This window comes from Poromitra crassiceps (genome assembly GCF_964638095.1).
Source record: "Poromitra crassiceps genome assembly, chromosome: 2".
NCBI classification, from domain to species: Eukaryota; Metazoa; Chordata; class Actinopteri; order Beryciformes; family Melamphaidae; genus Poromitra; species Poromitra crassiceps.
The window spans coordinates 63,376,584-63,402,014 of NC_139624.1; the positions used below are offsets into that span (position 1 = coordinate 63,376,584).

The 25,431-nt window shown below is 45.1% G+C and overlaps 1 protein-coding gene and 1 pseudogene across 2 annotated transcripts in view; one reads left to right on the forward strand and one right to left on the reverse strand.

Moving 5' to 3' along the window:
- kcnh2b (potassium voltage-gated channel, subfamily H (eag-related), member 2b) overlaps window positions 1–25,431 on the reverse strand; it is a gene marked incomplete at both ends in the record, with an annotated part of 583,908 nt that overhangs the window by 302,291 nt on the left and 256,186 nt on the right. The window lies entirely within an intron of this gene.
- On the forward strand, window positions 17,579–18,717 carry LOC310791255 (nuclear envelope integral membrane protein 1 pseudogene; annotated as a pseudogene). Its single transcript has one exon. The product of its transcript is annotated as a nuclear envelope integral membrane protein 1 pseudogene (transcript).

Consider the following 25,431-nt stretch of genomic DNA (forward strand, 5'->3'; position numbering starts at 1 on the left):
CAACATGCCTGGACATTGAAAGGTGGAAATTTCCCGAGAGAGAGGGGGGGTGGGGGGGGTGGGGGGGGTGGGTTGGGGAGAGAGAGAGAGCACTGGTTCAATCAAATTTCCCTCTAGATTAACCGACCGTTCAGGCAGAATTATAATCCAAGGAGACAGTGATGTGATTAGAGGGAGTTTATCCTCTCTGCTGTGTGGCACTTTCACCAAGACAATCAACAACAAGCAAAGCAAGTATGGAAGTGTCTCATACGTGTGTCAAAAATGGACGCTTACATGTTTTTAGTGCTCCCTTATCCAGACATGAAAGAACGTAGCTTTAAATGGGAGCCTGTGAAAATTGCTTCGCTTTTTCACAGGAGAGGTTGTTAAAGTAAAAAGATAAATAAATATGAGAAAACATATGTTAATGCAAGGTGTTTGTGATCAGAATGGGATGGGTTCTGACAGTCGGCCAGATGTGAATGCGGTCCATGCAGTGTGTTTGCATTGGGGAGGTGGTCTCGCCTACGTGTCATCATCATCATGACTCACTGTTTGCCATCCCATCAGAAGGACTCCAGCACCACCCACTCCCAGCACTCAGCACTCCTGTCCCTCAACCAGTGGGCACGGTGGCTCAGTGGTAGAGCTGTCGCCTCACAGTCAGAAGGTCCTGAGTTCGATTCTCGCCTGGGACACTGTGGGCGCTGTGGTTGTGTTCCCCCCCATATCTTCAGTGCCTACTGCCCAGGTGGGGTATCTCGTCGTAAGGGCCTTTCTATCTGTGTGGAGTTTGCATGTTCTCCCCATGCTCCCGCAGGGGGTTCCTCCGTATATAACCCCCCCCACTAAAAAAAAAACATGCAGAAGATCAGATCGTCATCGTCATCCGACCAGTGACGACAACATCCGAAGTTGGTCCCCGGGCGCTGTACGAGAAAGCGACCACTGCTCCTGGCCTGCCCCCCGGAGGAAAGGACATGCCTGGATGGGTTAAATGCAGAGGACACTTTTCACCGGCCACCGTCAGCATGAGTGTGTTGTGGCCGCATGCATGTATTGTGGTGTTCGTGTGACAATAAAATACGGGCTTGTCCCGTTACGAGAGAGAGACGGGCTTGTCCCGTTACGAGAGAGAGAGAGTAGAGTCACAGCAGCAGCATTCACAGCAGCTTCACACTATTTCAATCAGGAGAGACTAGAGACCAGTGAATGAAAATATGTAAAATAGTGAATGAATGATGCATTACAGAAAATATGATGAGAATTAGGTATTGTTAACTCATTGAGTGCCATGGACGAACATGTTCGTCATTTCAAATAGTAACGTAGAGTGCCAAGGACGGACATGTTCGTCAATTGCGTTTTTTGACGGGGGAGTGTCGATCTAAGCCTCTTACATCGCCTCTTACAATATGGTTGCTATTGAATGTGTCTAACCTATTTTACAGAACCCTTAGGTGGCGACAGTGCTCTCCACATAACAGAAAGGCAAGGAAAAAACAAAGAAGAAGTCGTTATGGAAACGGAAATCGCATCGCATCCGTATGCATCGATATGCAGGAAGCATAACGTTACTGCAGCTGTGCCTGCAACAGCCAATCTGCTCCCACAATTGAGCCGCTCCGTGTCGGTTGCGACAGCACATCGGCATGATCAGCCGTGGAGTTGTTATTATTCTCAACTGGAAGCATGGTTGCCGGTGACAAACACACGCGGAACGCTGTAAAAAAGCTTGATGTCGCGCACCCTTCACTGTGCGCACAGCAAACTCAGCAGAGAGCCACCACAGACAGGAGGAGGAGTGTGCAGTTGAGGTGGGGCGGGGCGGGGCGGGGCGGGGCGGGGCGGGGCGGGGGGGGGGGGGGGGGGGCACGCAGAGCAGCACACAACCCCCAGACAGACCCAGGCAGCAGGACAGGATTGACAAACGCAAGCCAGAATATCCGATGCCCACCAGCAGCAAATGAAGACCAGCAAGAAGCTGCAACCAGCAGCGCACGCAGGGGCCAGCGCTGCTGGTTGTAGCTAAAAAATATTATTCTGCCAAACAAAATTCCCTGGCCTTCACTCTTTTATTGAAGGAAATTATTTTTGAGGTGTGACTACATTAGAAAAGATTAGCTTCAGAGTCAGTGATGTGCTTGAAATGTTTAATTTCACAAAAGGCCCATTATCTCAGCTTCTAGAAAAAAATTGCTGTTTTTGGATGAATCAAGCTATCTTCTCCGGCTCATAACTAAAGAACGGAAAATGGGATCAATAAACTTTTTTTTGCAGATGATAGAATAGAGTCTCATCGTTCTTTGTGCGTGTTCAGTGTTTACATAGTAATATCACACAATATTCTGTGGGCCTCGAGAAATCACTGAAAACGCTCTGAAACTCTGGCACTGGGAGCGTCCGTTCTCCAAAAGTGGCTGGCACTCAATGAGTTAATAGTCTTTGGCGCTTAGACACCACAGGGAGATACTGAGATAGAGCTGCATCAGCCATGAGCAGCAGCCAGATAGATCCCCCTGTAGAGTCTAGATACTGGTGGTGGTGGTGGTGATGCCTCTCCTTCTGAAACTGATGAGACTCTTCAGACTGAAGAATCTGATGGGTCTGGGAAGACTGGGTGGAGAAGGGGAGGTGGAGGGTGCGAGACTGTCAGCAGCAAGGTTGGGAGGCTGAATGAATAGAAACAAGCATATTTAATAGGACTAACAGCCATGTGATAGGCTTACGATGAAGGGTGAAAAGCAATGTGATAGGCTTACAATGGAGGTGTGTGGGGTGAGAGGTGATGTGACTCTATGCTATTGGATAATAGAGACCAGGCGGCAAACAGCTGATTATTCAATTGAAGCCTGCAAGTTGACAGGCTATTTTGAGCATGTGAGCAGATTTGAAGGGGTGGAGAAATAAAGAGTGAACCGAGGAAGTGTAAAGCACAGATTATCTTCCTGACTGAACCTCCGTTAGAACTTCATTAGCATTATTATAGCACAGCCCTCTCTGCCTCCACGATAAGGTTGGCACGATGGACCATGACATCGATAGCATTAAACAAGCGCACCCAGTTCACAGAAGTTCATCTGAATGTGCATTGCAGCGGCGGAGCCAAACGGCATTAAGGCACCACAGCGACTTCATAAATCATTAATTACCCCCCGCCCCCGCCTCGTCAACGACGATGCCATCGTCCATCACGATGTTTCACTGTGGAACCATCACGATGGCTATTTGGTTGACATCTCACAACCCTACTCCACGATGACAAATTAATAAGACAATGAACTAAATGCAGGCTTTATAACCCTGCACCTCACATGCAGGTGTTAATGCAAGGTGTAAATGCAAAGGCCGTGATGGGATTGTTCTTTGTCCAGATGCAGTAGCATATCCCCAAACAGATTGCATTTTAAATACCACCACCAAGAAGCAGTGGACTAATAGACCATAACCCATAATTAGGAGACAGCTTTTTGCAGGATCCAAGATAACTGAGGTCTTTTTTGGCCAGGCGCAGGCCCTATAACAGGGTTTGACCACCGAATTTGCAAGCCGATTTGGAAGCCAATTTGGTCCCACTCAGAAACCACAAGACCTGCCGCTACCAAACTTGGTAGGTAGGATCACAGTCACATTTTACTATCGGTGGAAAAATTACACTTGTTGACCACTAGGTGACGCTATAACAGCCCTCTTTACGTTTTGGTCCATAACTTTTGAACCGTAGCATCTATAATCAAAATTCACAATCAAAAGCGGGTTTTTTTCTCGCTATTTCTCCTTCAAATTTGGTCTAATCTTCACCAAACCACATCACACAGCGTGTGGACTGTCCTACACAAAACTTTTTTTGCAGTTTTTTGCAAGACGGCACCGTTGCGATAGAATTGACTGACTTTTGTGGGTGTGGCCTAGTTCACAAAAATCGCCCTAACTCCAGAACGCATTGTCCGTTGTGAATTAACCTTGGTACAGGTGTGCAGCTATACCGACAGCCCTCCACTTTAACAATGTCGCCTGCCTGCTACAACCAACAGGCTCGTCAATGCTTTTCTGCGCTGGCCATATGCTAGGTTTCGACCTAGCCTTTATTACTTTTTGAAGGGGGTGATATGATACATGTACATCCTACACAGTATAATAAGAATGTGGTGTGTGTGTGTGTGTGTGTGTGTGTGTGTGTGTGTGTGTGTGTGTGTGTGTGTGTGTGTGTGTGTGTGTGTGTGTGTGTGTGTGTGTGTGTGTGTGAGAGCGAGCAAGCAGCACAGCTATGCCATTTTAAGTGCAATCAGGGTGAATCTTTCAGGAAGTGTAAAGAGCACCCCTGTGGGTGACCTAATGGAGCCGGATTTTTGAATTAGGTACTTATGGCCGAATAAATGGCCCAAAATGGCTAATTAGTGGCCAAAATGCCTCAAGACAGGTTCAGCACCAAGATAGCATTAAGGCGCGCAAACCGGTGAGTAAGCGATAGCGCCTGTACGACGATAGGGCCCAGAGACTTTGCATTATTACTAGTGGACCCGTGGGAGTTAGACCCCTCCTGGGAGTTAGTATGGTCTCCAAAGCCTCCAGGATCATCACTAATATCACTTATGTATCGAATTTGTGATGTCACCAGTGATGTCACTCGAGCACTCAATGATGATGTCATCAGTGATGATGTCACCACATGATGTCATCATTGCTGGGGTGACATCACACATGTGGTAATTAGGGCAATAATTAGGTAATTAGGGCAATTCATCTGCCCTAATGACCTAATGAAAAAATCCAGTGCCCGCAGGGGTGCTCTTTACACTTCCTGAAAGATTCAGCCCGATCGCACGTAAAATGGCATAGCTGTGGCCGAACAAAATTCTGCTCACTCACACACAGACACTTCTCATTCTTATTTTCACTCGGATACATCATCACAGACCCTGAGATGTCATTTCATGCCGTCTTTAATAGGAAACTGCTGTGGATTGTTACTGCAGAGGCCTATTATAACAACAACAATCTCGGTTTACAGTAGCTGCTCTGTCGATATCTGATGCATTCTGGTGGATGAATTTAAACCATTATTTTCTATAGGAAGCCACAGTGCAGAAAGCCCTTGGTGTACAGTGGGCCTGCATGATGGCTGTTCAAGTGCTCTTTAGGTCAAACCCCTGATCTGCTGAGTGGCCTCTACAGTGGAGACTGGAGAGCACTTCAATTCAAGTCCCCCCTCTCTCTCTCTCTCTCTCTCTCTCTCACCCCCCCCCCCCCCCCCCCCCCCCCCCCCCAAGGGTATAGTTGGTGTGCTCGGGCACTTAATATGCAAATAAATCACGCTCATAATTATTATTAAATGTAGTTACCACAAACTTTAATGTGTTTTTTTTATTATTTCTGTTTACATTCATTTGCATAATAATGACAGAGGGGGGTCTCAAAAGCATGATGCGGATACACTGTCCTACTCTTTCCTCTCTTCTCTCCTTTTTCTCCCTCTCTTCCTTGTTCTCTCACTGCGCTCTTCAGCTCGTTATGTCTCTCTCTCTCTCTCTCTCAATCACTCTCATTCAGTTTCTCTCACCTCCCTCTCTATACCGTTTCTGTATCTTGGTTTCTCTCATCCTCTCTCTCTGCTGGGATCCCAATTATGCAAATAAATTAAATGTATTTACCACAAAGCGAGTTGCCATGGAATACTTTCATTTGCATAATAATGACAAAGGGGGGTCTCTAAAGCAATAGCTCCAAAGAGTCTGTAGAGGGAGAGAAGACAGTGAATGACAGCTAATATCATGACAGGCTAACAACAATGTGAAACTGTGTAGATGTGAATCTATTAGCTGGGGACCCAAGGGTGTTTTCGCCACCAAGCCCAGCCTCTCCACGTGTGTCTCTAGTCTTGTTTTAACAAGAGAGAAAGTCTTTGAAAGTTCAGAGGTAAATAAGCCACAGTCCGACAAGCTTCTGCTGCAGCAGATGGAAGCCGGGTTGGCGACCTCTCTGTGTTTGTTATATGGAGAAAAGAGCCTTCAATAGCTGTCATGTTTGGGATAATTAGAGCGCGGCCACAAGCAGCTCGGGGACCAGCGTTGTGTGGGCCCACAGGACGTTCTGCTCGATGCCGTGAGCAATTAAGAAGCTGCTCCAAGCAAGACTCCACGTGTCTCCCCTTCCCCCTTCTCTGGCTGCTTTTCAGCTCTCGATGACATTTTGAGAAAAAAGAGAGTTACAGTATAACAAGCTTTCCCACCAAAGCAGTCTATCCTCGTTCTGTCTGTCTGCCTCACTATCTCCATCTGTTCGATCTTACTTTCTCCTATACACTTTTCTAATCAATTCAGATGATCAAAACAATATTCCCAAAGCAGTAAACAAGAGGTGCATGTTTAAAAACCAACAAGCATCAGTTAATACATTCAAACCGAAGGATTCTGTTTGAAAACAAAAACACTTTGGAATGCAGGATGGCAGGGGCAGCCCACCTTCCTCTGCTTCTGCCACCCTGCATTTTGAAATTTGCTCCCCACCCCCCTTTTAGCATGATGACAAACACACACATTTACACACACACACACACACACACACACACACACACACACACACACACACACACACACACACACACACACTTGACCGCCATGCCAAATTTCAGCCACCTACTGTAGGGCGATAACTGTGGCCGCCAAAGAGTAAGCTAAAATGGCTAGTTATTACCGCTGTTGTCTGTCACCATCTCTCTCCAAGTGTGTGTGATTGTGATTCTATTCACTCTTATACTGTTTTATTATTGTGAGATGTTTCATTTTAAGAACATTTCTCTCTCAATCTTTGTCTCTCTCACTCTGTCTCTATACCTCCTCATTCTCCCTTCTCTCACTTTACATTTCTCTTATTCTGTCTCCATCTCTCTCTCTCTCTCTCTCTCTCTCCCTCCATCTTCCTCTACTCCATGCAGTCACAGGTAAAGGGGTGGAGGGCCATGAGATGTGCTGAGTCCAGAGGAAGCTGAAGGTGAGAGCCAGTCATCCTGAACTGTACAATTAAATCAGAGAGTGGCAGGGTGAATGGGCCGCTCCCCTGGAGGGCGGCAGATAAAGTCAGGTGGCCAGTCCGCTGGGGGCTTTATAGAGAGAGAGAGGGGGAGAGAGAGAGACTGCTCTGCCCTCACTTTAAACAGTCCCAGTGTTTATCTCTCTCTGTCACACTCACACCGCTTTCTAACACACTGCGACCGCCTGATGACATCTGAACAGTCGCTGAGGTACGAAATAGGAGCGAGTCAGTTTTCAGCATAGACAATGGCGTTGTAAGGGTGGCAGTGGCTCAGGGGGTGGTGCTGTCGTCTGGGAATCAGAAGGTTCCCGGTTCGAGGCTCGCTCCTCCAGGCTGTGTGTGGTCCTGAGCAAGACTCCCTAACTGCGGTCATCAGGCTGGCAAAAGCATCATCAGATTGGTAAAAGCGCTATATGAATTCAGTCCATACCAGTCCATTTTTATTTTGCACTATCTACACCATAACTCTGCTCTCTCATTAAGAAATATAATGCTCTAAAAGGTATAGTTATGTATTTCTTTATTAATATATTCATTAATAACATTCTTAAAATGCTGCTTTTCCACTAAACTCTCCATTGAAACCCTAACCTTGCATGGCAGCTCAATTCGCAAGATCACAATCATGAGAGAAATCCATCTTGCAATGCTGCCAGAATCTGGTGGCCTGCAGAAACCCTTCACATGTCGCTGCTGCACAATGTTGGCAATGAGCAAAAGAAGGTTGAAAATGAGTTTTGCAGGTATTTTGAGATGTTTAGTGATTTGGTTACTTTCATCTCTGTAGTACATCATGGTGAATAATTATTTTCATAAAACAAAGAAGGAAGTATTTATTTTGATGGTTTTGCTGGAATGCCACTGTAGAAAATACAATGTTGTGGAATATTTAGGCCATTTTTCTCACATTTTACTTTTAGAGACATAACATATTAAAATACTCATAACTTTGGTTCTGCGGAACAAACCATCTGGCGCGTCAGGTTACTTACGGTAAACCCAGGATGATATAATGAATCATACTGATTACAGGTGAAATGTGAAATGTCCCATTTAGTAATGCACGATATATCGGCAATCATATTGGTATCAGCCGATGTTAGTCATTATTTCATATATCGGCATCGGTCCGATGAGTAAAATAACAGAAATGTTTAATATGGGTTATTGGTATTGGCCAACATTTTTAGATTGAGAGGAAACAATACTGTAAATCTATGATTTATGGGCTTTTCCAAATGTTTTGGAAATGAAGAAAGCAATATTTTTTCAAATTCCCAGTGTTTACAGTACATGTGTTTTTCAGTATGTACAAATTTTGATTAAAATTGTTTTTATCCCTTTAATGTTCGCTCTAAGAAAAAAGCAATGTAAAATTATCATTTTTGTATTTTCCGTTATTAGGGCACTAATAACAAGAATTAGCTTTTACTAGCTAATTAGCTAGCAAACATATATATCTAAAAGGGAGCATGTGGGTAATCTGTTTGTTTACATTTTTGTTCCACTGATGATGTCATGGCATTGTGACATCACTGATGATGTCATCAGTGATGTCATAAGATGTGAAGTTGTGACATCATCAGTGATGTCATAAAAGCTAGTGAGCCCGCACAGCAGTCGAGCTCCAGGGCGCAAACTGCAGGGCGTGCAAGGCCGCGCAGCGGCCGAGCCTAGGAATGAGCCGAGCCTAGGAATCCATCTATCTATCTATCTATCTATCTATCTATCTATCTATCTATCTATCTATCTATCTATCTTCTATTATCTATAAAAGGGGCAAATGGGCAATCTATGGCTGTTCTCTGTTTCATCTCTGTCTGTTCTCTGTTTCAGTTTAGTCCCGGAAGTGATGTCACTCAACTGGAAGTGATGTCATCAGTGATGTCACGAGCAATTGTGCATTGTGACTGATGATGTCATAGGCATTGTGACATCATCAGTGATGTCATAAGAGTAATGTGATGTCATCAGTGATGTCATTAGATATATGTGATGACATCAGTGATGCGTAGTTGTGACATCATCAGTGATGTCATAAGAGCAATGCGCCCGCAAAGCGATCGAGCTGCGTATGTGAGATGCAGTGCCAGCTCGGCGAGTTGCAGGGCGGGCAAGCCCGCGCAGCGGGCGAGCCTATAGGAATCGAGCATGCATAGCGCGGGACATGCCTAGTATTTTAAATTGACAAACAATAGTGTACCTCATAGCACAATTCAAACGGTATAATTTTTTTTGTCTCACCCTCTCTCTTTCTCACTCACTCTTTCCTTCTCTCTCATACCTTCTCACACACTCTCTCACCCTCTCTCTGTCTCACGCACTCTTTCACCCTCTCTCTGTCTCACTGTTTCCTTCTCTCTCGTACCTTCTCACACACTCTCTCACCCTCTCTCTGTCTCACTCACTTTCCTTCTCTCTCGTATGTTCTCCCCCACTCTCTCACCCTCTCTCTGTCTCACTCACTTTTCTTCTCTCTCGTATGTTCTCCTCCACTCTCTCACCCCCTAGCATGAGGGAGGGCCATTCTGTGGTCTCAGTGGACGGAGGCAAATCTATCCAATTCAAACAGCTGTGAAATTGGGTTGGAAATGAGCTTGCATGTTGAACGGGGAAAGTACAAAAGCGAAGCGGCGTTGAGCGGTGTGTTGGAAGGGACTTAATGATACACTGCTCTGATGGAACCCAGCACTTTAGAGAGACTTGCTTATAAAGAGAGAGACTTGGCAAATCCCATTTATGGGTCATTATGCATGCATGGCAATACATTAAAGTTAACCCATGAACTACCTGTATTTATGCACTGTTCACCTTCCTCCAGACAAATTAACTGGATATATACAGCTGTATATATTTTAGAGATGTTTCATTGCAAAATGCAATATCCAATATGGAAAATAAAACGTTTGAAATGATAGATATCACAGTTTTAAATGATCAGTTATTATAACTATTATCAGTCTTGGTGATTTAGGGAACAATATTATTTTTACGACACTTCTGACAGTGGGCATTCTAAATAAAGTGTTTCAATACTGAAATGTGCCAGTATTCCACACCAGTGTTATTAAGTGTGGAAAGAAAAATCGCAATATACTGTAGGCTACAACAAAATGTCTAGTCCCATGTTCATTACTCAATAAAAGCCATATTGTATGCTGTGAACACCTGCTATTTTCTCAGCATATGGCTCAGGATAACTATGACACAAGATTGTTTTCCCCGTCAATTTGTGTGGACCAGTCTAATTGAGCTACTGTACCTTTGACTTTGAGCCCCAGTCTCAATCTGTGTGTGTACAAACCATCGGTGTAAACAAAGCCCGACTGTTCCCCTCCCTAGTACGTTCCACCCATTCCCATCATGCACTAGGAGGTTTCCATTACCCCATTAAGCCTTGTTGGGGAGATAAGGCTCTGAGCACTCCTAAAGTCCCAAACACGCACACGCACACGCACACGCACACGCACACACACACACACACACACACACACACACACACAGGTTGTGAACTCTCCCATAGGAGGCCTGCTGTTGTCAGGAAAAACATAAACACCCACTTTAGGCTTTCCCCGGCTGGCCCTGTGAATGAATGTGTGTGTGTGCGTGTGTGTGTGTGTGTGTGTGTGTGTGTGTGTGTGTGTGTGTGTGTGTGTGCTCGTGTGCATCCTGTGTGGTCCCTCTCTCTATCCACTGAGACGTTGTCTCATACGTAGCTCTCTTCAGAGCTGTTCTTTATCTTTACCACTCTCTCCCTTGCATGCTCTGGATAGAAGTTCAGTTTCAAGTGCAAATACAGACTTATTCTAATCCGTGTAACCCATATATATGTATTATGTACATAGAAAGAAAGAAAATTGCATTTATTTGAGTAATTTTGAGCGCTCATTGGCCATGCAGACTGTTAGGAATTTGTTGCTGTTGTAATCACAGCTGTATAGGCTATCCTTCTGAGGCCATTTACACCTGGCATTAACATGCGTTTTTGGTGATCAGATTGCAATCAGATTGTATTTTATCACTTGAAAGTACAGGTGTAAACACCCCCAAAACGCATTGAAGAAGGATTGCAATCTGATCAGCCAAACCACCTCCGGAGGTGGTCAGGGACGCATTATGACAACATTTAACACAAGTGTAAATGCAATGAGTCCTCTCAAAACCATAGACTGTAGCTCAAAACGCATACAGCAACTGCCATACGGAAATATATCATCTTCATCTTCTTTGCAGTTTTATGGCGGTTGGCATCCTTAAATGTTGCCTTACCGCCACCTACTGGATTGCTAAAACTACATTGCAAATTACGGAAATACCTCCTCGCGCGCAAGTGTTTATCTAGTTAGCACAAAGAAAGAACAACACAGCCAGAGCTAGCGTTACGCGTTAACGTTAACAGCAAGAAAGGAGAACTAACGCTATGGATGATATTGACACTCGTGGATGGAGTCACGAAGAGACCAAGGGCCCTATCGTTGCAATCGGCGTAGAAACTGCGTTTAAGGCCTAGCGCTAGGCCGCCTAGCGCAGTTAGTGGGTGTGGACCAGCGCACTCGCTATCTTGGTATCGGCGCTACACGCAGCCTCAACCATTATAACCACGCCTTTTAAGCGTAAAATTATGCATAGTCCGCTCATTGGAGAATTGCAGTAAAGAGTCACACGCTTGCCTTTTAAGCTCCAATTCCTGGACAAATCCGGTAAAACCAGACAAAGCCAAGCGCTCTGCCCCCCCCCTCCCTTCATCCAGTCTGTCTGTCTCCATATATAGGCTATTATTCCATATTATTATGCTTCTCAAACCAATCTAACTGCAGTTTAAATACTGCAAGCATGTAAATACCCTACACTATAGCAAGATCAAAGTGAAAAGAATGTTCTAAATGCATCAGATAGAAAAATATAGCGTATTAGATTGGTGAAAGTTTGTCCAGAAAGATATCATTTTCTCTCGCCTGCTGCAGGAAGGATGATGCACATAAATATACCCTACATTATGTAAAGTCATTGCATAAATGTGTTTTTATTGTAAAACTAAATGTGAAGTAGGGCCAAGTTATTGGAGCGGACATCACAGTATAGCACATGACAGTAGAAGCGCGTTCCGCTGTCACTTAATTAAAATCACGTTAAATCGACAAGGGATACAGTATATATAGGCCCAGGAGGACATATATGTTTCACATAGGGTGGTGTTTTCATTTCGATGTTTTATTTGGTCCAATATTGAAATGTTCTACAATTGCAGGTTGTGTTACCATTACACATTATTTTTGATCTACCTTTATATATATTTCGGCTCATTTGGTTGCTATTTAGTAGCGAAATGGAGTACCACAATGCATGCTGGGACATGCCAGGCAGTGAACTTACAACTTCTTTTTCCTATGGGAAGTGTGTTGTGTCTGTCTGAGCGAGGGAGTCAGAGAGAGAGAGAGAAGGGTGACAGAGAAGAGGCAGAAGAGCGCTCCTCGCAACTGGCGCACTGAATAGGCCTGGTTTCAGAGAGAGATAGAGAAGGGTGACAGGGGAGAGGCAGAAGAGCGCTCCTCGCAATAGGCCTGGTTTTCAAAAGCGCAAAGCACTAAATTTACGCCAGTTGGGAAGATATCATTAGGCCGGCATTTAAGGCCGACACGCCCATTCTCGCCCATTCAGGGAGAGCGCCACGCCCATTCCGCCTAAAGCGCATTTGCCAGCGTAAAGCCATGTTGATATCTTCCCGAGGCAGGCGCAAGGCATGTTTTTTTGCGTTTAAGGCCCGTTTTAGCGCCGAAGGCCTGTGGGAGAATACGGGCCCAAGTGCCTGCTTTCAATTTGGTCTGACGAAAGTATACAAGCTAAACTTGGCAGTGCATATCGCGACCGACCCATTTATGAAGTAGTGGCTAAGAAACTGGCAGAGAATGGCCACAACAGGACCTGGATACAATGTCAGTGAAAAATTAAACACCTGAAACTGGCTTACAGACAGGCCAAGGACAAGAACAAGAAAAGTGGCAGGGGTAGGGCAACGTGTCCTTTTTTATAAAGAAATAGATGCAATGGTGGGTGATCGGCCATCGTTTTGTCCAGGTGAAGGGGACGTTCACTGTGCATGCATTTGAGCTTAACAATAACCTCTATTTCCCTGTGCATGCATGCAAACATGCATGCACACGTTCAGGGGGCGCGCGCGTGATGACGTTCGAGCTGGAGAGCAATCGGATTGCAATCTGTTCACCCAAAACGCATGTTAGTGCCAGGTGTAAATGAAATCAGGCTGAAGTGATAAAATACAATCTGATTGCAATCTGATGGCAGAAAACGCATGTTAATGCCAGGTGTAAATGGCCTCTCTGAGAACCCCACTGACCTTATTCCCACTGCAGCAATTTTGTTACAGTACATCACACTCAGGGTGGGAAACGAGCATATATATATAATGTATATAACTAGCATTACCCCAATACATAACTGTAGCCTACCCATAATTGCTATATGTCCGATCTGTGCCAAGTTTGAGTCTTTTGTAACATTGAAGTTGGAAGACAACAACAGTCCCTACCCACACAGCTAGTGCTCTTTGTCTTTATAGGGCGGTACAGCTGACTACATGAGGGATGGCACTGTGTCATGAATGCACGTAGGGTGCATTTTCCTGGCATGGTGTAGGCCCACTCAGCAGCTTGGAGGGCAAGCAGCTAAATACTTACATTGTCATTTTGAGTAATCAACCTTCAGCCTATTCACCACGCCCACTTTTTCTCTCTTCCACGTTAGACGCAATTGTATTTGTTATTCCGGTTCATCGCTAGCTGGCGGCCAATTTCAAAACAAAACGTCACTATGAATGAAGTTTGGCAGGATTCAGAAGGTACATTGCGGCCAACTTCAGTTACATGTTCATATAGCGTTACTGCTGCGAGGAGCCGATGGCTGTACCCGGTCGGCATTTAAGGTTAGTTACAAAAGCACGTTGACAGTGTTTTCTCACTGCCAGTAGCCTAGTAGGGGTTGACAGATACTAGCTAGTCCGACTCAATATAGTCTCACTGCTATATTAAGGTGGGGGTTTGCGCCGCCCACAATTGCTCTTCGTGCATGCCAGATGGCGAGGCCGAGGTCAGGTGAGGCTGCGCAGCCATCTGCGCAGAGCATGCAAGACATCGAGAGCAAACCAATGAGGCATGGTAGAAATCAGCACTGCCAGTTGAGCGCCTGAGCCCGCGCAGGGGGTGAGGGATGCCAGAAAGGAGCACGCAAAGCGCACTGTATTTCTAGTGTGTATAATACTGGGACTATTTGCATCATTCATTGTTGTGTAGATTTAAACCAGGTGGAGTAAAACAACCTGCTTTTGTCTAAATATATTAATGTCAGACTGTGATTACACACTACATTGTGATACAAATCTGATGCTTTTCATTCATAAACTGAACTTTTATCTGTTTCTGCAGGAAGAGTTTAGATTTGTATAAGGATTGAGGTTAATTAGCATTACATTCAATAAATTCAGCAGTGCATTTTCAGGGCTCGACATTAACTTTTTGAGGCACTTGTCCTTTGGACAAGTAAATTTACCTTAATTTTACAATAAATTACTTTATTTTGTTTGCGAGATTGCGAGGTTTTTCTCAGACAGTAGGAAACAGCTGAAGACTTTATTTGCCTCGTCCATTTAAAATGTAAATTAACTTCAAACAGACTTTTCACAATTCACTCAGTTCTTCTGATAAATTTGGTGCCATGTTTCACAAAGCAGAATTAAAAAAATGCTAAAATGGGCCGCCAAATATACTTGGGTGGCCGTTAATATACCTGGGCGGCCCCCCCAATTAAAGTCTGTGACCGGAAACATTGAACTTGTTTGGGGCAAGTAAATTTCTCTTCCACTTGTCTCAGACAAGTGGGCAAGCCTTAACGTTAAGCCCTGAATTTTCTTACATTCAAAAACTGAACATTCTTTCAATAAAAATGTTAATATCAATAAATTATTAAGAATGAAAGCTCCACCATGTTCGTGTTTATACATTCAGGCGGTGTTGACGTCATAGACGCGTGGTCATTGAATCCCATAGACTGTATCTATGGGAATTGCCATTTTGATTTGCATTTTTAGTAGAGCAGCAATGTTGCTTTACAAAAGCAACAATGGAGGGCAGAGAATTAAGCAAGCACACAGAGTTTTATTAATATTTCAATGTAACAAGACAATCTCACAGCATGAGGAATTGGTTCTGGAAAAGTAGAATCTGGCTGAGAGAGAGGCACACATTTAACAGTGTGACATCCCTTCAGGCAGACAATTTGCTTGTGTGCGTGCGTGTGTGTGTGTGTGTGTGTGTGTGTGTGTGTGTGTGTGTGCGGTGTGAACACTGTTGTTTAGAGTATTATTGCATCTTTCCTTGGGTTGGTTTTTTATTGTTCAGTCCGTGTTATTTAAGTCCCTGTGTGTAGAACAGGGCATTTCATTATGGTTCCTTCTAATAGAAATCTGGAAATAAATTGGTAGTAATTTATCTTTTTGTGCTGTCAGCTCTGTCCAAGGTAGAACATTGCAGTATTTCTGTACAGGGGCTGCTGTTACATTTTGGATTAAGTATTTTTGAATGAAGTACCGTAAATTCCGGACTATAAGCCGCGGCTTTTTTCCCGTTTTCTGGCCTTTTTTGGCCCCTGCGGCTTATATAACGGTGCGGCTTATCTATGGATTTTTTCAAAAAAAAAAAAAAAAATCTCTCTTTTTTTAGCACTCTTTCTAACTATAAATCCACTTCTGTTTTAATTTCCTCTCTTGCCCTCTTTTAACAACATAACATAACATAACATAACATAACACAACACAGGTAAGCAGAAAGAAAAAGACGAAGCAATCACGCCATGAATGAGGAAATGACTCACCTGCTGGAGGCTGGAGATACACGGCTTGGGCTAAACTTTTACTCCGTGAAACACTATCGATTAAGTCCGACATCGCTCAGAGGTTTTGAGCAGCTTGAAAACAAGTTTGAAAACGTGCAGAAGTCCATCCACTCACTCACTAAAGAAACTAAGGCAACCGTGAACAGAGTTTATAATGCGGAAAAGCGCATCAGCGCACTGGAGGACAAAAACAACACAGTGAGTCCGAAAATGGATAAAATGCAAAATCGAAACCCTGCACACGCAGGTTGATGACTTAATCAGCAGGAGTAAAAGAAATAACATTCGCCTGATCAATGTAAAAGAGGGAGCTGAGATTGGTGACATGGACGCTTTCGTGGCAAAATCCTGTGTTACATCCTGGACCTCAAGGAAGGCGAGAAACCACCAGAGGTGGACAGGGCACACCGGGCGCCTCGGCCACGTCCAGACCCCGGCCTGCCACCGAGGGCCATCTTCATCTGCCTACTCCGCTGGCCCGACCGTCAACTCATCCTCCAGGCTGCGGGGAAGAAGCCCCTCACCTGGGAGGGTACGCGCTTTTTCGTCCGGCAGGACCTCTCCGCGTTGGTGCAACAGAAACGCGCAACATACAACAGCATCATCGAGTCAATGGATATCGCTTTGGCGTACTGTACCCAGCGAGACTCGTCATAACCATTGATGGACAGCGGCGGAACAAGAGCTCAAAGTGAAACTGCCGAATATCTTTTGAGTTGGACTGGTCAATAGTACTGTGAGTAACTAAAATAAAAAAATAAAAAACGGAATTCTCTCTTCTTTAGCACTCTTTCTAACTATAAATCCACTTCTGTTTTAATTTCCTCTCTTGCCCTCTTTTCACCACACCGCGGACACTGTGTGCACTGTAAAAAAAACAAAAAATACCATTAAAACACCCGCGGCTTATAGTCCGGTGCGGCTTATATAAGAAAAAAATAGTCAACTTTGAAGGTGCGGCTTATAGACCGGTGCGCCTTATAGTCCGGAATTTACGGTACTCATCTTTATTGTTACGAGGCGTCCACTACCTCTGTCCCAGCTGAGGAGGCACCGTCCCTCTGTCCCAGCTGATGCATCTGATCTGCAACTCAAGATCTCGGCATCACTAATTCCACAAGAAATATCGCGTACGTCGTGTGCTCATTTCTAGCTTTGCGTGCTCATTTCTAGGTCGTGCGATCATTTGTAGCGTGCGCCGCACTCGACTGTACATGGACTTCTTCTGTGGTGTTTTATGGCAGTTGGCATCCTTTATGTTGCATTACGGCTTCCTTCTGGATTTATCCATCCACTGTTTCTCTACATTCTGTTCCCTTCTTCCTCTCATTCGTTCCTGTATGGGCAATTGGTATCATCATTGATGATGTCATCAGTGATGTCACTCGAGCAATTACAATCTTACTTCTTATGACATCACTGATGATGTCACAATGTCTACGACATCATTAGTGGGTATGGCATCCTCAGTGAGGGATAAAAGGCAGGAGGGTGGGATGAAACATTAGGGTTGGGACCAGGTGCTATCATCATGGCAGGATGTATGAAAACCGTAAGCTGCTTTATTACTGAAAGTATAAAATTAACAGTTTTGCTGGTGTTGCTTTTTTCTTTACTTCAACCCTCATGCCAAGCCACAGGTTCCAAGCAAGTCATCAATATGCAGGATGAGAAGGACTATGCAGAGTCAGGCTCCAAACACTTCTGCTACATCAACCCTGTTGCACCTGGCTGGAGGCAAACCTGGACACGAATTCAGGTCCGAGTGTGGAGTTCAAAACAGCTCAAGGTGGAAGTTGTGGAAGATGAGGAGAGGCCGCAGGAGCAGGAGCGCTTCATCTGGAACCTGATCCAGGGCTTCATACATGAGCAGTACAATGAAACCACTATCAGCATCGGCCTATTCACCAAGAAGACGTGCTTCAAGGTCGCCCCTGCTGAGAACAAGACTCAGTACATTGTGAAGCCCAGTCACAAGTTTGATATGTACCTCTTTATGGTATTCCTCAGTGGAGTGTTGTTGTTTCTCTTTGCAGACTCAGTCAGCAGGAGTCAACTGTTCTACTACTCTGCTGGCATGAGCACAGGTATGATTGGCTCTCTCATCATCCTCATTTTCATTCTGGCACGCTTTCTGCCAAAGAACTCTTTCTATCTGTTGTTAGTCGGTGGCTGGTCCTTCTCCGCTTACGCCATCCAGTTTGTCTTCAGGAACCTGCAGATGATTATGATGGAACACTGGCAACTGGCTTTTGGTTATACAGCAGTGGTGGGCTTCGTCAGCTTTGTTGCATGTTACCATCACGGTCCTCTGGTGGAAGAAAGGACCATCAACATCCTGTCATGGACACTGCAGCTGTTTGGCCTGCTGCTGATGTATTCAGGGATTCAGATCCAGGAAATGGCATTTTCCATCATCCTGGCAGCTTTGTTCGCCAAGAATTTGGAGTACCCAGTTTCCCTCGCATTCACTGTGTGGTGCAAGTTCAGATGATCTGTTCCCTGGAAGCCAGAGCCCCGTCGACTGCTGACTGAGGAGTATGAGAAGCAGGTGGAGGAGCGAACCCTGGAGGAGCTGCGGAAGTGCCACTGTGCCAGCTCTGACTTCAGCCTGTGGTAGACCGTGTCCAGACTTCAGTCCCCAAAAAGGTTTGGAGATTGCGTGGAGGGTTCGCCCCACTTGATGTCAAATGAGACGCTCAGGAATATGCTTTCAGAGGGTCCTTCTTTGAGGAAGTTTTTTTGTGTGTCACTGATGAAGAAGATGACGACACGAAGCCCAACGCGAACGGAGAATGACTACAGTGCTGGAGTGTAAAAACAGACAGGACCGTTATCGTCTTACAGAAAGGTTGAAGAACGATGCTCCGTGGCTTCTGTCCATCCACCAAGGCTGACATTAGCCTCTTCTAAACATAAAATGTGGAGTATAACCATAGAGCGTAGAGACTATCCCCCAGAGTTACCCTGCTAGACATGACTCGATAAACTTAGTCACTTTCTAAACATGAGGGAGAAGCTCCATGGTTTGGGGCACAGGACACCGCATGAAAAGTAGCCTACAGAATAGGCTACAATTCTTTGCTCTGGATCTAAATAAAGGTTTCAAATGCATTTAATCCTCTAGTATTCTAGTCTTATATACCTCAGCCAATCTTTATTCCAATTCTCAGAGATTGACTTTGCAGCGGGGATATGCCTACTGTATAGCCTATTTGTTCGGCACATCATTCTGGGCAAGCTTGGGACGCATAAACACAGACAACGGGCTCTATCTTCCCCCTGGCCTTAGGCGCTAAACTGGCGTTAAACGCAAAAAAACACGCTTTGCGCCTGACTCGGGAAGATAGCATCATGTTTTTACGCCTCGAAATGCGCTTTACGCTGAAGAGGCATTGCGCAGTGCCAGAATAGGCCAGAATGGGCGTTTCGGCCTTAAATACCAGCCTAACGCTATCTTCCCAACTGGCGTTAATTTTGCGGTTAGCGCTTTTCAAAACCAGGCGTTATTCAGTGCGCCGCCCCGAGAATGCACCCACTGCCTTATTCAATCACTCTTTCTGCCGCTATCTCACTCTCTCTCCCCCCTCTCTCTCTCACTCCCTCTCCCTCTCTCTCGTGTGTCAATTTCTGCCCCTATAGCGCACTGCATACATCAGATCTGAAATGTAGGCTACACCACAGAATGACCGAACCATCACTAATTTATATGTAGGCACTAAGCAGGCACAATGACCGATGAAAAAAGTTTTGAGCCCCTGTCATTCAGAGGCTGTTGCATCATCCTACTTCATACCTGTCTGCCATGCAGAGGGGGAGAAGAAAAAGGCAGCGAGAGAAAACGGTGCAATGATTCTGGGATAAGCAGATTTTCTAGCCGATGCATTTTAGAACATTCTTCTCACTTTGATCTTGCTATAGACGGTTTTAACTTGACAACAAAAACATTTGAAATTGAACCCCAGCTCACTTCCTGTTACATTGTTTGCTATGGACAGAAAAGAAGAAGGAGCAGAGCAGGACTGACAATTCCGTGAAAACCGTCTATAGTGTAGCGTATTTACATGCTTGCTGTATTTAAACTGCCGTGATATTTGTTTAAGGAGCATAATGGACAGACGGGGATGGAAGTGGGCAGAGAGGGAGGGGGGGGGGGGGGGCTCGGAGCACTTTGGTCAGGCTTTTCTGACCGGACTGGATCGCTCCGCTGGAATCAGAGCTTGAAAGAGAAGAATGTGATTTGTTTACTGCAGTTCGCCAATGGCCACAGTTGTGAATAATTCTACGCTTAAAAGGCGTGGTAAAATGTTTAACGCCCGCTTTAGCGCCGAGGACAAATTAGGGAATGCGCCTGACCACGCCCACTGCGCCAGGCCTTAAATTAGCGTTTTAGGCCAGGGGGAAGATAGAGCCCAACATGTACGCTCCTATCTGCATTTGCGGACACAAATATGAGCCAATATTTCCTCGCCATTGCCTTGATGAGAACGTGTGTGGGCATTGGGCAATAACACGACAGTGGAGAGAGGAGTGTGTGAGCGGCTTCTCTCATCTGATCATCTGCACCGCTGCATCAGGCTGATGATCAAAGCGAATAGGCCTATAGCCAACTAAACGCTGTTCGTGAGTTTGCTCGTTTAATTCATTGAAATGCGTGAACGATTAAATAATATACGTGAACGTTAATACCGGGCACTTATTACCCAACTAAGGATCTCGCGTCCTCAATTCCTAGGCTCGCTGGCCCTGTAGCTTGCATTCGCAGCACGGCCGCGCGGCCTTGCCCGCAGCTCAGCTGCTGTGTGGTCAATAAGACCAGCATCACTGATGATGTCAGATTTATGACGTCACTGATGTCATCAGTGGGATTTATGACATGACTGATGATGTCACAGTGGGATTTATGACATGCCTGATGATGTCACAGTGGGATTTATGACATCACTGATGATGTCACAGTGGGATTTATGACAGACAGACAGACAGACAGACAGACAGCCCTAGCTCCCATTTATATGCTGATGATGCTGAGACATAGCCTAATGCGCATCTCTGTGTTAAATTTTCAAACTGGCAGATGGAGGAAAATAAACCATTCAACTTTTAGGCTACTTGTTTACTCACCAATTTGTCTCTCTTCCAAATAATCAGGCCATGTTACTACATCCGTTCATGAAATTATTAAATAGCACGGGGACATTTAACTCATTGAGTGCCAGCCACTTTTGGAAAACGGATGCTCCCAGTGCCAGCCCTTTCAGAGCGTTTTCAGTGATTTCTCAAGACCCACAGAATATTGTGTGATATTACTATGTAAACACCGAACACGCCCAAAGAACGATGAGACTCTCTTGTATCATCAGCAAAAAAAAGTTTATTGATATAATTTTCCGTTCTTTAGTTATCAGCAGTAGAAGATAGGTTGGTTTCAGCAAAAACAGATGTTTCAAACTAGAAGCTGAGATAATGAGCCTTTTGTGAAATGAAGCATTTCAAGCACATCACTGACTCTGAAGCTAATATTTTCTGATGTAGTGACACCTCAAAAATAATTTCCTTCAATAAAACAGCGAAAACAAAGGAATTTTGATGGCAAAATAATATTTTTTAGCTGCAACCAGCAGCGCTGGCCCCTGCGTGTGCAGACCCTACACCTTCTTGCTGGTCTTGATTTACTGCTGGTGGGCATCAGATATTCTAGCTTGTGTTTGCCAATCTGTCCATCGAGCCTGCTGTCTGGGTCGGTGTTGTATGGTGCCCTGCGTGCCCCACCCCCCTCAACTGCAAACCCCTCCTCCGTGGGAGTGTCTATGGTGGCTCTCTGCTCTGAATTTTCCGCTGCACGTTTCAAAGTGCGCTGGCTGCACCCAGCCTATTTTCACAGCGCCCCGCCGTTTTTGTCGCCGGCTCCCAGCGCTTCCAGCTGAGAATAATTTATCTTTTCAGAAAGACGCTGGTGTCGGGTGCTCCTTTTCTGGCAACTAATCATGTGGAGGGGCTATCGCAACAGACAGAAAGGCTCAATTGTGGGAGCAGATTGGCTGCTGTTCACAGGCACAGCTAACGTTACAGCATGCATCGGTTTCCGTGTGCCCACGGCTTCTTCTCTGTTTTTTTCCTCACCTTTCTCTAATCTGGAGAGCACTGTCGCCACCTAATGGGTCCGTAAAATAGCTTATACACCTTCAACATCCCCCATATTTTTACAGGAGATGCATCAGGCTTTGATCCACGTCCCACCGTCAAAAAACGCAATTGACGACTTTAGTCGTCATTGGCACTCTACGTTACTATTTGAATTGACGACTTTAGTCGTCATTGGCACTCAATGAGTTAATGACGGATAATTTAATGATTTAATGCGACCTGCTAAACTAGAGACGCTGTGCCCACGATGCGGAGGTTGGACTAGGGCCTGGGTGGTATACAGTATGCTGCGCAGTCGCAGGAGTGCGCTCAAAATGGAGAATTGATTCTAAACATGCAGCCCATTTGACTAAGGTGTGGTTAAGAGCAGGAGTTCACTGCATGTTTAGAAACAGCTATTGAGTGATGACGGGGGCTGTGAAAAACTTTGATCATCATTTCATCAGTTGTGAGAGCCGCCGTGTGTCTTTGGTGTTCCAGCATAACATTGTGTGACATTCGCAGGAAGAATGGTCAGATTTGTTATCGGCAGGCTACGCAGCAATGTAATATAGTTTTCTGAAATGTGCACTAAAGCCAGACCTCTCTGATCAGATGTTTTATAGTATCCAACTCTTCTGGCAGAACTCTGTTGTTACAGATATTGTTTTTAGCTTGAGATGCTGTGACTTTGTGGAGATGCGGGGAATTGAACTATTACTGTATGATGTTTGCTGGTAGCTTGGCTCTTCTGTCTGAAGTCATAGCCCAGTAAAGTTTTTACATCTTTGTTTTCTAAATATTCTGCAATCTTTGTTGTAAAAAAAAAAGCATCATTAGTGATTTATGACATCACTGATGACATCACAATTCTGCCTATGGCATCATCACTGATGTCACAAGGTCTATGACATCACATCTGAGCAAAAGAAAATCACAATTGGGCATTATGGCCTGCATGAAGAAGCTTCATGAATGTCTATTTCTTTATTAATTAATGCATCACATCGGGGGGGTCTCATTAATTAATGTTTAAAGTGCCATCTTTCATTCATATACAACTGATTATGGGATTTTCAATGCAGATCTCATATGCAACAAATACAAACAAGCACACCCACATTTAGAATACATCTAATTTATTTATATAATAGAAGTGGTGTTAAAAATACTGTTCTTTGGTGTTATATTTGTGTGTGTGTGTGTGTGTGTGTGTGTGTGTGTGCGTGTGCGTGCGCGTGCGTGCGTGCGTGCGTGTGTGTGTGTGTGTGTGTGTGTGTGTGTGCGAGAGAATGAGTGAATGAGTGTGTGTGCATCCCCATGGTGACACACAAATGGTGCTTGGCTGTGGAGGGACCAGTGAGAAATGGACAGGGTGATCGTCTCATAGACAGGAGGAGTCGGGATAGTGCTAATGGCTAAATGAAATTACCGAGGCACGCAGAGATAGAGGGTGGTATAATTGTCATGACGCAGAGGAAGATGGACATTAACGAGAGGAAGGTCTTGCCATTAGGCCTCTAAGTGTTGAGCGGGTGGGAGTTTAAGGAAGGGAGGATATATACCGAGAGAGAGAGGGAGGGCAGAGTGGGGAATGGAGAGAGAAAATGGCAAAAGTTTCTCTAAATGAGTTTGAGGGCAATAGAAAAACAATTTCCTTTCCCAGTCATGATTAAATGAGGAATGAGGAAGTGCTTGCCCCTGAGGGAGGAGTAGCGGGTGGGGGTGGTGGGGGGTGATGGTGGTGTATGTGTGATAACTACTGGTGAGGGAGCCTATATATCAGGAATTCACACAATATCGCCACTGATTGGATTCCAGCCCGCCATTACCGGGAGTAATCGGGCCTGAGGAGAGCAAAGAAAATTTCAGAGCTCAAAATGAAGGGCGAGGTGATTGAAGACGCCGCGAGGTCGGGAGCTTTGAAATACAGTAAGAGAGGCGATATACTGTGTCCCCCGCAAACCCATTTCCTCCGCCGGGCTGCACCGCTGCAAATCACAGAGTGGGGTGCCGCCACTGCCAAACTTAGAGGATTCAATTTCCAGCCTGAACTTCACCTATATGATAATATCTGATATAAATATACTGCTGGGACAGTTTGGATGTGCTCGCCAACTAGCACATCATTGAGGATTCCCAAAACGTACATAATGAGACCATTTCGAGAGGGGAGTGAGCGGGTAACAGCAGCGCTGCAGTTTAAAAAGTGATACGTCTGAGTGGATATTTCACCATGCTCGAGTCTAGCCAGCGCATATATCATTGGGAATGTGACAAAAGACAATGAGAGCGCTCAACAGAGGGAAGATTACCAGCATACAGTAGACCATCGGCTGATGAGTCAAGAAGAGGCAGCGGTGGCTAGAGAAGAGGGATTGTGGCCGTGGCAGATCCCCAAAAGGGCTTGGAACACCGGGGCTGGGAAAGTGACTGGGTAATAGTACCTTTCCCCTCTACATTTGAAGTGCCTTTGATCATCGAACTGAAACCCCAGTTGAGCTGTTCAGTGTCCAAGAGCAAGAAGCGGCTCTCTTAAATTAGGGCTGGGCGATATCTCGAATATACTCGATGTATCGCGGCTTGTGCCACGTGAGATGTAGAAATGACTATATCGCGAACATTCGAGTATAATTGTCACGCATTGTTTATAACTTAAGCCGCCGGCATGACTCGCTTCACGTTTCCTCTTGCCAGCTCTCCCTCTCAAGGGAGAGCTCTGTCACACTCAAGGGAGGGGGAATCACATGGATACGTCAAACGCGTCAAACCGCATCACACACCCGTCCCCAGCAACCAAGGCGAAACATGGCCGCCTCCAGTGTGGCTGTTGACTGTTTCAAATTATAACAACACAACTACTATTGCAATTTGCAATACATGTCCCGCAAGGTTTCTGAGATTAGGGGAAAGTCTGAGCTGGCGTTACGCTAAACCAAACGTGGGGAGGAGGCAGCGGATTTAACGTTAGCTGTTGTGATGGGGGCTAACGGGGCTAACGTTAGCTAGCTGGTTGTGGCTACCTAGTTGCAGCACTCCACAAGCTTATTGTGACCAAAATCCCCGCATTTAAAGCACTTCATACTCCCAGAGCTGGCGTAAACCATAGAGAACCTCATGCATTACTCAAAATGAAACGTCCAGGGTTTGTGTCTCCAAAAGCAACTAACGCTAACATTACATGCAAGGTAACGTGAAGCTAACGTAGTCTATAATCTAAACGTAATCTATAAGGAAAACGAATGCGCACATTTACATAAAAATCAATATCATCACATAAGCCACTTCTTAACATGCGGTGGAATCCGTATTATAACCTGCTCCTAGCCGGTTGGCCTGCATGTTAAACAACAATTAGCCGGCCTACGCGCACTCCCGCGAGTCCGT